The following is a 13,241-nucleotide window of genomic DNA, read 5'->3' on the forward strand; positions in this document are numbered from 1 at the left end:
CAGGAAAATTCTTATCTAAGGAGTTGTCGTAGAAAATTCAAAAATGGCTCATTTGATTGAAAATAGAAAGGGTTGATGCCCTTTTTAATAGTCGAAATTGAATCAGAGGGCAAATAATCCCCCTTCGCCGCCCACCTTCACATTTGCTTTTATGTTTAAAAACTAAATGCTGCCTTAAGATTAAATCAAAATGCATTGTGTCAATGCTAAATCCTAATAAGGCATCTCAGCAGTATCCCAAGCACGACTGAGGGCATTATGTTCAAACTTTCGGGGCTACTTCTGCTCTGAAAACTTAACCAAGTCAAAATACCGCAAGTGTATCCATGCTTTCAAAGAAATTAAGCAGATTTTTGTTGCGAATGGTATCAAGTTTTCCAAATCAGGTCAACTAGAGGAGGTATGAAACGAAATTAAACACTGCTATTTGGGCCAGATTTTTAAAAGGGTGTATGCTGCTAAAAACTGCTGAAAATTTTTCTCCAGCATACAAATAGCAGGCCAAACTATATAGTCTTAAAAAATGAAAAGATTTAAACAATTATTATTTTTTTCCTTGAAAAGACTATGTCAATATAAAACGAACATAAATTAATTAAAAAAACTGTTTCCACCAAATAAGTTTTTCAAAGAAAAGTAAAGAACTCCATTTAACAAAAAATGAGCAAAAATAAAATCAAATAATCTACCAAGCGTTAAACTACCGCAAATCAGCATTGATGAATAAATTAAACCCAAAACGAACAGAAATTACAATAAATAACCGAGTCAAACTCAAAATGAGCAGAAATTAACATAAGTTTGGCTCAAAACCCCTATGCCTTCCCGAGGCCAGAACATAACTTGCACTTTACTAAAAAAAATACAAATGAATGTGCATTGTTAGTTTTTGCCATTGCCAGCATTGTCAACCCCCCCCATGCCTACCCTACTTGCAGATGCCGTTGTCCAAGTCTGGATCTTCCGCCCTTTCGCAGATGTTCTCCTAAAGAGGATTCTCCCACGACGGTATCCTGCAGTACCATACAATTTAACCCATTATTCGCAGAAGGTTCGCAACTAGCGGGACTTGTCCAAACGCCGGTGGGCCCTTCCCAGTATGCGTCAGAGGGGCCTTGTTCCTCCTCCACCTGAATTTATGACCCCCGAGCGAGAGTACCCCAGTTTCAATTATCGACCCTCAGGGGCTAGGTCCCCCTTGGTCCGTGCCTCCCTTTATGGAGGTACCCTATATATCTGTAGGACGTTCTCCTATCCGCCACCTGCGGACGCGCTGAGTGGTCCTGGGAGGGCCCCTACTGAGAAGGTGACTCACTATGCAAATATACTATATGCGTATATACTCATGTACTCAGTAGGTATATATATATTCAGTAGGTATACTCATATAATCAGTAGGTCATTTGCTATATGGTACATATACTCAGTAGGTATACTATATGCGTATATAGTATATATATATAATACTATGTGGGAATATTACAGTGCTTTTTTTTATATCAAAATAAATTTCATAAAGATCAACTGTTAATGAATAGGTTCAGTCGCAGTAACTCAGAAGGTGTTATATTTTTACATATTATCGGTTTTACAAGAGAACGAAAAAAGTGAAAAATAGGTTTTGGGTTTTTCGACTGTTAATGACGGACAGTTTTTTTGTAAGGTTCTTATTATTTTATAATGGTAATAAGACAAGCAAATTATCTTATCATAATATAACATAAGAAAACAACAGCTTTAAACAAATCTTTCTAAGAATTTTCAATTTGGCCGTTGTTTTCGAGAAGAAAAATAAATCGTCGTGAAGTTGAGCCAGGAAATACTTGGAAAACTTCAATGTTCAATGTTACTGAAAGAAATTTATTTTTATTGAAAGTTATTGAACCTTTCAATGCCATTGAAAGAAATTTAGTCAGTTTTTTGAGAATAGCAGTCACATTACTGAATTATGGGTAATTTACTGGAAGTATTATTTCAACAATTTCTTAATTTTACAAAGGACGCAATTGCAGAAAGAATAGAAAACACCTAATTATTCTAAGACCCAGAAAAGATATAGGAGAACAGATTGCACGAATCAATCAAGGGCATTCCGTTTAACAGGGTGGGTTATAAGTAATCATTAAAAAAAAATGTCATGTAACTTCTTTTGAGTTATCGCTCCAATCATAGCTTAGTCTTTGCCCACATTTAAAAAAATACATAGGGTAGTTTCTTAGCAAGAGGTCTTGAAACACCTTTTTTCAAGCCTTTCTCCCACCTTAGTTATTCCTTTCTTTTTTTTTCTTCTTTCTTTCCTTCCCTTCATAGTCTTTCTTCCAGTGCTTTTTTCGTTCGTTCCTTTCTTTCTTAGTTTTTCTTTTCTTTCAGGTCTTTCTTCCTTTCTTAGTTTTAGTTCAATTTTGATAACTTTTCATCGACACGAACAACAAGAAGAATGAAGCCAGGGGTAGACAACTATTAGAACAACATGGCAACAAAAATTGCTCTTTTCTTCCCCTTGTCCCTCTTCGAATCTTTAGCTCTGAGCTTCAAAAATATTTGAAAAGTTATGTACTATTTAAGACTACAATATTGGTTAAACCAGAGAATTTACTTGTAAAAATGTTAGGATTCCAAACTTTCCATCATTGAAGCTTCTTAAATTTTCATAGAAAAGAAGCCATCACGTTTTGTGTTCTTTTTCCCGGCTAAAATTTGACATAGTACCAATAAGTAGCAGGTGTAATATTATTAAATAAAAATGAGAGAATAAATAAAAAAAACAGGTTAAATTTAATAACAGGTTACAATATGTAATTACATGCAAAACAGTTGGCCTATTTGTCCTACCTTTCTAACATGTGTTTCAAATAATTTGATACGTTAAAAAATGTAACAATTACGTTACAAAAATAAATTAGTGGAAGTACAACACAATTTTATAATTTCTCTTTTCCCTTTACATGGAATATCTCCCCTAATTCTTTAGTATTTGATACGCGTCTAGAAATGTGGCTAATCGACTGTTTATGGCTGATTAGCACACTTCACAACTTTAAGGAAAGTGTGAAATTGGGCCTTTAATTTTACTTTAATGTAAATCTAAATTAGCTGTCCCTGTTAATGGTAATACTATAAAACTTATACAGTAAAAAAGGAAAAATGTTTACCCGGCAGAAGATCTACGAAATATTTAAGATCATAAAAAAGAAATAGTTTTCTTTGGAAAATCTTATTGACTTATTCCTTATACATTTCAACAAGTAGGCTATAATATTTTCAAGGTTACTCTCATTGCCCAATTTCTAAATTGCTAAATTTAAAACAGGGGGTGATCCAGGACTTTTTTAGGGGAGGGGGGTAAAATAGGTTGATCCGATAAACTTGCGTTAGGAGCAAGTTTAATTAACGGAATCTTGCATTAATTAAGTAAATTACACTTCTTTAGACTACGTTAGGGGGGGGCGCTCGCCCAACCCCTGGATCTGCCACTGATTTAATAGCCTGCCTTATTTGCAGACATGGTCATTCTAGCTTATCTAGAAACCTTTTTCTTATCATTGCTCCTCCCTCTTCCCTCCAGGATTTTTTGGAGTTAATAAAACGAAAGAATACAATAAAATTAAAAATCAAGACGTTAGATCTAAACACTTGCCTGTCTTAAGGGATAATATTCATTGCTAAGATAGACTTTAACGCCTCAAATATCAGAAACAATTTCAGCATTAGTTTCATAATTATAGAACTAGTTCAAAATAAAATTGGAACAAGAATTTGTCTTTTGCTTTGCCTTAGAAGAAATGCTGGGAATGTTCTGTTTTTTTGTGTGTGTCAATTTCATTTCTCTAGTCCATGGTCTCAAACACGCTGTTTTATATGGGGTTGGGAGGACAGAGAGCAGAGCGTTTGAGCATAGAATAATTAATTCAGATATACCAGTTATTTTTTCGTTGTTGATGCGAATGGACGTTATACAGCATGTAGTTGGCGGACATTTTGCACATCAAAAAATAAGCACATTAATTTCAGCACATTAAAGTTCAATAACCATTCGTATACAAATCCACTAAAACGAGGGCAAGAAGTCAATTCACGAAAATACGGGGTAAGGGGCGACAAAGATTGTTTTTCAGTTTTTGAATTAAGATACAAAACAAGGTATCTAAAACAAAGGGGGCGGTTCTTAGTTTTTTAATTAAAATACAAAAAAGGCAAATCTCAAATGCCCCCTTCTCAATTGGCACCCTTGGATTGAGGCAAGTAGTAAGGACCAATTTTTTTTTGGATAAAAGTCATTGGCCTTGTTACAGGGTGACAGACCAACAGAGAAGAAAATATAGACACTTTGAAACAACTTTGAAAAAGTAAGGTTAGCTTAGACTATAGGTTAGTCTGTCACAAAGGCATTCTGCTTGGCTCTAATCTTTCTCCTGGTTAGCAAGATATTTGGAGACTGTCTAGAACATTGCGGGGTCAGGCTGCTAGTTATTGCTGAAGGACTGACCATCCAGGGTTCCTTATCCAACTAAAACCGTGATAACTGATAATGCACTTGAGGTCACCATATAAAAGAAAAAAGCGGAGCTAATAAGACAATTGCAAAATGACCATTAATAATAATTAAGATAGAACGCACTTCTTACAAATGTAGGCAGTATCAGTTCTCGATAATAATGTTATCTTGACAAAAAATCCGCTTATTGTTACAATAGCTGATCTGTTTTTGTCAATACTCAATACATTCATTTTAATTTTTGTTAATTTTTGATTGTGGAAATGACGATAGTGGAAAATTTTTTTGTTTTGAACCTGAAATAATTTTTAAAGAAATTTAAATTACATGAGGAACACACACAAAAACAAACAAACGCTTTCCATCCACTAAAACTATCCATAAATAAATGAAACCAAAAAATGAACAGAAATTACAATAAATCAAGTTAAACTTAAAACTAATAGAAACCACGGCAAAAAGGAGTAGGACAAACTAAAAACCAGAATGCCATTTGAGCTTTACTGAAAACTATTCTTTCGAGCTGTTCTTTTTTTCATTGGTTTTAGCATAAAAAAAGAAAAAAAAAAAACAAAGATAAGGATCACCGCAACAACCAAGATTACTTAAAAGAGCCTATGAATGTATATTAACGCTTATATTGAAATTGATTCCTGAAATTCTCAGCAACTTAGAATTTATTAACGCTATAAAAGAGAAAACGTTTAAAATGTATGATGTTTTCAGTTAAGCTCAAATGATGTTATAGCCTACTCTACAGAAGGCATAGCGGGTACCAGCCCTACTTATTTCCAGGTAATTTCATGTTCGCTTTAAGTTTGACTTGATTATTTATTGTAATTGATGTAAAAAACTCCCCCCCCAAAACAAAATTCAAATAAAAGTAAAGAGCTCTATTAAGCCAAAAATGAGCAAAAATAAAGTCAAATAATCTTCCAAGCATAAAACTATCACAAACCACCCTCAATAAATAAAAGAAACTCAAAACGAAGAGATTCAAACTCAAAACGAGCAGAAACTAACATGAGTAGGGCTAATAACCTCCATGCCTTCTCAAGGCCAGAACATAATTTGCGCTTTACTGAACAAATCACCGTAGATTGTCAGTTTAATTGACATATGACATGTTTTTATCGGTTAATAAAAGGGATGTTTGTAAAGATGTTTTCGGTTTTTGTTTCCTTAGGAAACAAGACTTTGGCTTGATAATCATATTTTGGACAAAATATTGCAAGAAGTTTTAATAATGATTGTAGCATAAAACATTGAATTAATAGATACATGAAATAATATTCAAATCAATTGCTTGAAAATCTGCAAAACCGTTAGGCATCTATAGTAAAGCTATTTTGACCCCATCATGTTACAACCTGGAGTACAACCAAATATTAACTCATCATCCCTTCGACATCCCACCCAATATGCCCAGAAAGTTTCAACTTAATTTCCTTAGCCATTTCTGAGCTATCGCAGACACTCCTTTTTGACAACCTTGGATAAACATAGAGTCTTTTTATTTAGTTTAAAACCATCCTCAATATGCCCTGAAAGTTTCAAATTAATATCATTAGCCGTTCCTGAGACATTACAGATACGTACTTTTGACCAAATGTATGCACATAGTGTCTTTCTCTATAGTTCAACATCCTCCGAACATGCCCCGGAAGCTTCAACTCAATAAAATTTTGGCAACATTGGATGCATATAGAGTCTTTTGATTTAGTTCAACATCGAAGCAAAATACACGGAAAGTTCCGGTATAATACCCTTAGCTATTCCTGCAATTTTGAACTGACGTGACTGGGACTACTTGTGACTGTGACAACTTGCGATTGCAACTATTTGCGACTGCGACTGCCAGTACTTGTGGCTGCTACTGCGACTACTTGTAACAGCTACAACTGTTACTACTACTATTACGAATACTACCACTACTGTGGGTACTACTACTACAACTACTACTACTACTACTACTACTCCTATTTCTTCGATTCCATCTGCAATTGCGACAGTGACTGTGACTGCGAATGATACTGGTATTCTACTACTACTGCTGCTACAGCTACTACTACTACTACTACGACTAACGCTACTAACACTGCTACTGCTATTGCTAGTACTACAATTGAACTAAATCAAAGGAGTTCAAGTGCATCAAGGCTGTCAAAATGGCATTTATGCAATATATAAGGAACACAATAAGGTTAATACTTTCAGGGAAAGATAAGAGGTACAGTCGCAGTTGCAGTCACAAGTGGTCAAAGCCACAAATAATTGCAGTCGCAGAGACCAAGTAGTCGCAGTCACAGTCAAATATAGTCATAGTGGTAAGAAGTCACAGTTTCAGCAATAGTTGGTTGCAGTCACAGTTGTAAGTTGTCAGAGGTGGAGTCGTAAGTAGTCGCAGTCGAAGTCACATTTGCAGCAGTAGTATTAGTAGTAGTAGTAGTAGTAGCAGTAGTTTTGTAGTAGCAGCTTTATTAGTAGTAGTAGCAGCAGTAGTTAAAGTAGCAGTGGCCCTAAAATTTTCAATTTAATACCCTTAGCTTCAAGATATCGCAGTTATGCGCTTTTTGCAACCTTGATGCACATAATGTCTTCTGATTTAGTTCAGCATTCCCTTTAACATTCCCAAAAGTTTCTCCTTATTCCCTTTGCCTTTTCGGACACATTGAATATCCTACATGTAAACGATTGGCAGATTGCATAATTTACTACCCTTGCTGTTGGGCTGTGGGGGGTCTTGCCATCCCCAGTGGTATAGTTACCTAAGCTTTCAGCCATTTTGGACAAAAGTAGACTGTTAAAGAAAAATAATCATGCCTAACTACCTTTACATATTCAACGCATTGGGCTGCCTATGATATTAATAGACATAACGTATAAAACCAACTAACTAGTCTGTGCTAGCTCGAACGAATTACCGACAAGGCTCCTAATAGCTGCATTGTTGATTTGACTCACATTTGACGCAAAAGTTGCAAGGTGTAATAAAAGGGCGTAAAAAAGGTGCAATGGTAAAGAATTCATATATTGAGATTATATACTTTTCAGTTAAAAATTTTATTTCTGGAAAAAGATCAACTTGAACGATTTTTAGTAGGCAGATGGCCAAATAATTCTATTAAAATGGGTTGCTTGCGTTTTTCCTTTGTTCTCCTTGTTGTATGACACTTAATTACTTCTGCAATGCTACCAGTTTTAGGAAACAGTACACTCTTCACACTACCCTTTCACATTTTTTTTTCCAGAACTAGCAAGCTTGACCTCGAACTTAGGTTCCAAAAGGCCCCACTCATATACCAGTACTATGATTTTAATTTGATCGTTGAGCGTACTGGTAGCAAAAGGGATTATAGTCTATTAATTAATCAATCAAGTAACTACTGTTAATGCATTTTAAAGACATTTTATTGTCATTATTTCTTTGATTTCTTTTGAATTAGTGGTCAATTTCTTAAATTTTTCAACAAAAAGTAAAGACCAATACCAAAACATTAAAGTACTGAAATTAATGAAGGTTATATTTTGAACAGTTATTTGTTACTTTGTTAGACTTTTCAACAAAAAGTGAAGAGCGATACCAAAACATTAAACAAGTGACAATCAATTCATTTTTTTTATTAAATAAGGTTCATTAATTCATTAAAGCTTATATTCCTTATGCAATTTTCTGGAATTCCAGTTTTGCAGTCATGTGAAATGAAATGAAGCCTGTAGTTTTTAATGCTTCAACATAAGATGACAAACATTGTATTATTTGAGTGCTGAGATATTCTTTATCTGTTTACCAGATTACATTTTTGATGTTTTACTTGTTTGTTTTTTTTTAGATTAAAAGAAACCGAAAATGCATGAAAATATGAAAAGTTTCCTTTTTTTGGCAAGGTTAGATAATTTTATCAGAAAATCAAAATAGTATCACAGGTCTGGTTTGGTGGATTTACAAATCCAAAACTAAAGAATCCTGTGATGGACGTATCCAGTCGTGTCTTTTCCCGCAAGTTATGGCTGTGATTTTGTCGCAAAATCGCAAGTTTCACAAGAAACATAAATCCTAACAAAAATAATTCATTTAGAAATAAATCACATTAAACCGTTTTATTGTTCTTAGAAAAAGAGAGAAAGAAGAAAGAATAATCATATTGGCTATAAGAATAGCAGTAGAGATGACCCTATTCATCGTGACCCTACACCATATATGGGCATAGCCTCTCTAGGGAGAACACGTGGTTAATGGGGTCAATGACCTCTTTCTTCATGGTCTCTTTCTCCAGGTGTGTTTTTGGCACGCTCTCAGCGAATGTTATGATCCAGAAAGAGTATTTGTTGTTATTTCCGAGGCAAATGTCAAGGTCAATGTTGTTGTTGTTGTTGTAAGTGCACACTCTCAGCGAATGTTATGATCCAGAAATAACATTTGTTGTTGTTTCCGAAGCAAATCTTATGAGTTTCCAGGAAACTGTTAGATCACGTGTTTCCTTCTCAGCCAATCAGAGGGCTTGCTTACATAACAATTTGACCTTGGGATTTCGTATATAACGGATATGCAATGTGATTAAATTATCAGAAAGTATTTTGACACAGTTGATACAACAATGGATAAATTTGACGAATTAGAAGCCTTGGCAACTTCCATTTACCATGTAAGTACATTTTTTATTTTCAAATAAAATTATTTTCCTTGGTCATCCTCCAGTATATTTAGGTAAGTACCCCCCTCCCCTCAAACCTAACCACCTTTCAATCTTTATACTCGATGGAAAACGTAAAATATATTCTTTTACCCTCAAAACCTAACCCCACCCCATTTTTTTACGATCAAATTCTCGCAAATAGAATTAATTATCTTTTCGTTAAATTCCTGTTTTTTTTTATTTTCCTTGGTCACCCTCCAGTATATTCACGTCATTCCCCCCCCAAACAATACAAACATCACTATACAATCTTTATACTCGAAGGAGAACGTAAATATATTCTTTTTACCCTCAAAACCTAACCCCACCCCATTGTTTTACAATAAAATTCTTGCAAATAGAATTAATTATCCTTCCGTTAAATTCCTGTTTTTTATTTATTTTCCTTGGTCACCCTCCAGTATATTCAGGTGGTCACCCCCTCCCCCCCATACAATACAAACATCATTATACAATCTTTATACTCGGTGAAAAACGTAAAATATATTCTTTTACCCTCGAAACCTAACCCCCCCCACCCCATTGTTTTACAACCAAATTCTCGCAAAAGAAATAATTCTCATTTCGTTAAATTCCTTCCTTCTATATTTCCAGCTAAAGCGACCACTGACTTCTCTCAATTTTTAATGAAAATGCCGTTCTGTTTTGATACAAGACTCAAGTGCGGGGTTAAAATTAGCAGTCACCCCTTTCCATCTGTGTTTACAAACGCGGTGGCCAAAGTCAAAGGAACTATTCTTCCGTCAAAATTATAACACAATGATGCAATAATTAAGCACAGACGTAATGCTCTATTTTGGGGGAGTGAAATGGATTATTTTTAAATTAAGGTCTAACAATATATTTAGGACATTATGTAAAAGGGGGGAGAGGGGGCAACGCCTCACTTCTAACAGCTTTGTTGTAAGTAAATTATGTAAAAGAGAGGAGAGGGGGCAACGCCTCACTTTTAACAGCTTCGTTGTAAGTAAATTATGTAAAAGGGAGGAGGCAATGTCTCAATTCTACCGCTATCAGTGTAAAATGAAAAAAAACTGTGCAAGGCTAGAAAGACAGGTCTCTAGGAATGGCAAGAAGCTTATATTATGTATAAATTGAATAGCATTTTAACCAATGTTTGCAAAATATAGGCCTATAGGCCGCTGGGTTAACAATCTAAATTAAAGCCTATAGACTGGAAAATTTAATATTTTTCTAAATGGTAAAAATAGAAACAATGATTCCTATCCTATGGCTATAGACTACTGATTGTCATGATTTATTTTCTTACAAGTTGTCTAATAAAAACATTTGATTTCTAAGCCTAATATATTTCTCGCTAAATTTTTACTTTTTGCTTTGCTGAAAAAGGGTGGAGGAGGGGGCTTCTTTGAGATAAATGCTTTTCTAGACAAATTCTGTAGAATTTAACTTTCTTTCTGTAAAAAAGGGGGAAATTATTTTGATACTATTTTTTTCTCTTCTTTTTAAGGCAAATTATGAAGAAATTGTTGCCCCTCCAGCTGTAAAGAGAGCTATGGGTACCGCAAATAGCGAAGAATGCACGACTCCTCCATCAAAGAAAGCGCGAGATGACGAGACCGCCCGATCAGTTCCACCCCCAATGCAGTCCGGTCAAAAACCGAAAAGACAGTGGGCCGCAAGGGTGGAGAACCCCACTATACAAGCTTGGCCAGTGACGTTCTAACTCTGTTGGATATAGTCTGTAAGAATACAGATCAGATCTATTCAGAGTTCGGGTTAGATATAGGATATTATTTTTCTACACCCCATTTAGTGATGGATTTAATTTTAAAAATTAGTAGGGAGGAAATAGGCATAATCCCCGACATAGATCAACACCTTCTTGTAGAGCTTTCAATGCGAGGAGGGTGTGTTTTTGTCGGGAGTTGCATCTTATCAACCGATTCGAGCGGAAAAGCAATGGCGCAAAGTCAAATGCAGTGTTCTTGGACATGAACTCGTTGTATCCCTAGGCAATGTCCCAGCACTCTTTGCCGTTTGGGAACTATAGATGGCTTGAGAACCCTTGGGAGGTCCCCGACATTACCATAATTAAGGACAACAGGCCGCAGGGATGATTTTTTGAAATTGATGGTCACATCCCGCTGGCGCTTCACGACTCAGTCAAAGACTGTTTTTCCCTGTATCAATCGACCAGTGACCAGGGACTCGCTGAGCCCATACAATCGATCATTGGTTGAGGATAAGGGGATGCATTGGACCCCCTCTAAACAGAAACTGATTGCTGATTTGGACCCTAAGGAAAACATCGTTGTTCACCATGTGCTTTTGCACTGGGTGATGAAAAGTGGATTCAAAATCACCAAAATACATAGGGTCCTGCAGTTCAATCAGAAACCATATTTGAAAAAGTTTATCGATACTTTTGTTGATAAACATTCTAGGGCGAACTCCAAGGTAGAGAAGGAATTGTAAAAGCTCATTCTAAATTCAGCGTTTGGCAAAATGTGTGAAAGAGTACGCAACAGATCTTGCTGCGACGTCGTGACTGACCCTCTAGAGTGTGCACGAATTATTGCCGATCCCAATTTTACATCATTCACGAGCATAGAGGCTAGCAGGGTTCTTCTATACAGGAAAAAAGCGAAATGTAGTACTGAACAAGAATATAGAAGGCGGTAGTTCAGTACTAGAAATTTCAAAAAAGCTCATATTGTCGTTCTTTTACAATTTGTGCAAGGTGCAATGGCCACGGGAGGGGGAGGTTCAAGTTTACTATGGGGATACAGACTCTCTGCTGTTAAAGGTAAATGGGACTGAAGATTTATTGGGTGATTTAGAAAAGGGGGAACATATCAGCTCGCGGATGGATTTCACCAACTGGAATCCATCCCTCTACCCCGAGCTGGTGAAACTTCAAGCCCCCCACCAACTATTAAAATTAAAATCAGATACGGGGAGTGATTTGATATCCAGGGGGGGTGTTCCTGGGTCCCAAAGTTGAGTGTGTTGAAACACACAGTGGGGATAAAAAGAAGACTTGTAAAGGGGTGCCTACACATTTTGTATAGAGAAATTTCAGCATGAGCGTGTACATAGACTGTGTAGAAAGTAGCCTTGTGCCAAGAGCAAAAGTGCTTGCATTTCGCTCTCTACAGTATAGAAATTATACTGTGAGAGTGAAAAAAAATGCAATGTCATGTATATCTGACAAAGTCTATGTGCTCGAGAATGGTGTGAGTGTCCTGCCTCATGGTCACTACCGTATTTCAGATCGAGTTGAATGCGTAGACTATCGTAATCAACTTGGTCTGGATAAATTAACCTAACTAATCAACTAACCACCACCACTAACCCATCCACTAACCAGTAGCAGTGACGACAACTATTGTTTTTCCATCACGGCTCCCGGGGGGTGGGGGGTGGGGGGCACTACCTTTTAATTCACTGTAATGTTCAACTGTGCTAATTCCAAGTGTATTTTGTTGTTGTATAGAAAAGTGTTGTACAAAAAGTGTTTTTTTTGCACAAAAAAGTGTTGATTTACAAAAAGTGCTGTAGATGGACAAAAGTTTTTAAAGAAAATAAGTGTTTTTTATAAAGTTTTATCATTGTTCATGTTGAACGAATAGTTTTCACGTTGAACAAGTGTTCATGTTGAACAAGTGTTCATGTTACTGTAATAAATTTTACCATGAAATATTGTTTTTGTTCTTGAACAGATAGATCTATGGGAAAATTACTTTTTATTCATTGGACCCGCACGGTTTACAGTTAGTCATAGTCGGATTGTGGTCAGCAGAATTTGCCAATTCAAAACAGCCTTCAGATCGTCTTTGTTCAGGCCGTCAATGTTGGGGGAAACAAAGCTGTTTACCGAAATAATTCGCAATTGAGATAAAGTCTTTATGGAGAAACCGAAAAAAATCTACTATTGCTATAGTATTTGGCAAGAGTCCTATGATAAAATAAAAGCTATTGCCACAACCATACCAATACAATTCATAAGAGGACTTAATGTTTTCAATAGTATTGAACCGAACTCGTGGCTGATTATTGATGATTTGGCTGAATCCATTGAACAG

At 35.9% G+C, this 13,241-nt stretch overlaps 1 protein-coding gene across 4 annotated transcripts in view; it reads left to right on the plus strand.

The window, feature by feature from the left end:
* Positions 1-13,241, plus strand: part of LOC148948301 (zwei Ig domain protein zig-8-like) — a 579,089-nt gene that overhangs the window by 77,663 nt on the left and 488,185 nt on the right. The window contains exon 1 of one of the 4 annotated variants that reach the window (XM_089093877.1): positions 6,757-6,866. The exons of 2 other annotated variants lie outside the window; for them this stretch is intronic. The gene's annotated coding sequence lies outside the window, so the exon portion shown is untranslated. Of the gene's footprint in view, positions 1-6,756; positions 6,867-13,241 lie in introns of those variants that run through there. One more of the 4 variants, XM_089093880.1, reaches the window with a different exon arrangement.

This window comes from Artemia sp. Qi Xiang Cuo, chromosome 9, assembly GCF_049724085.1.
Source record: "Artemia sp. Qi Xiang Cuo chromosome 9, ASM4972408v1, whole genome shotgun sequence".
In the NCBI taxonomy this organism is placed as follows: Eukaryota; Metazoa; Arthropoda; class Branchiopoda; order Anostraca; family Artemiidae; genus Artemia; species Artemia sp. Qi Xiang Cuo.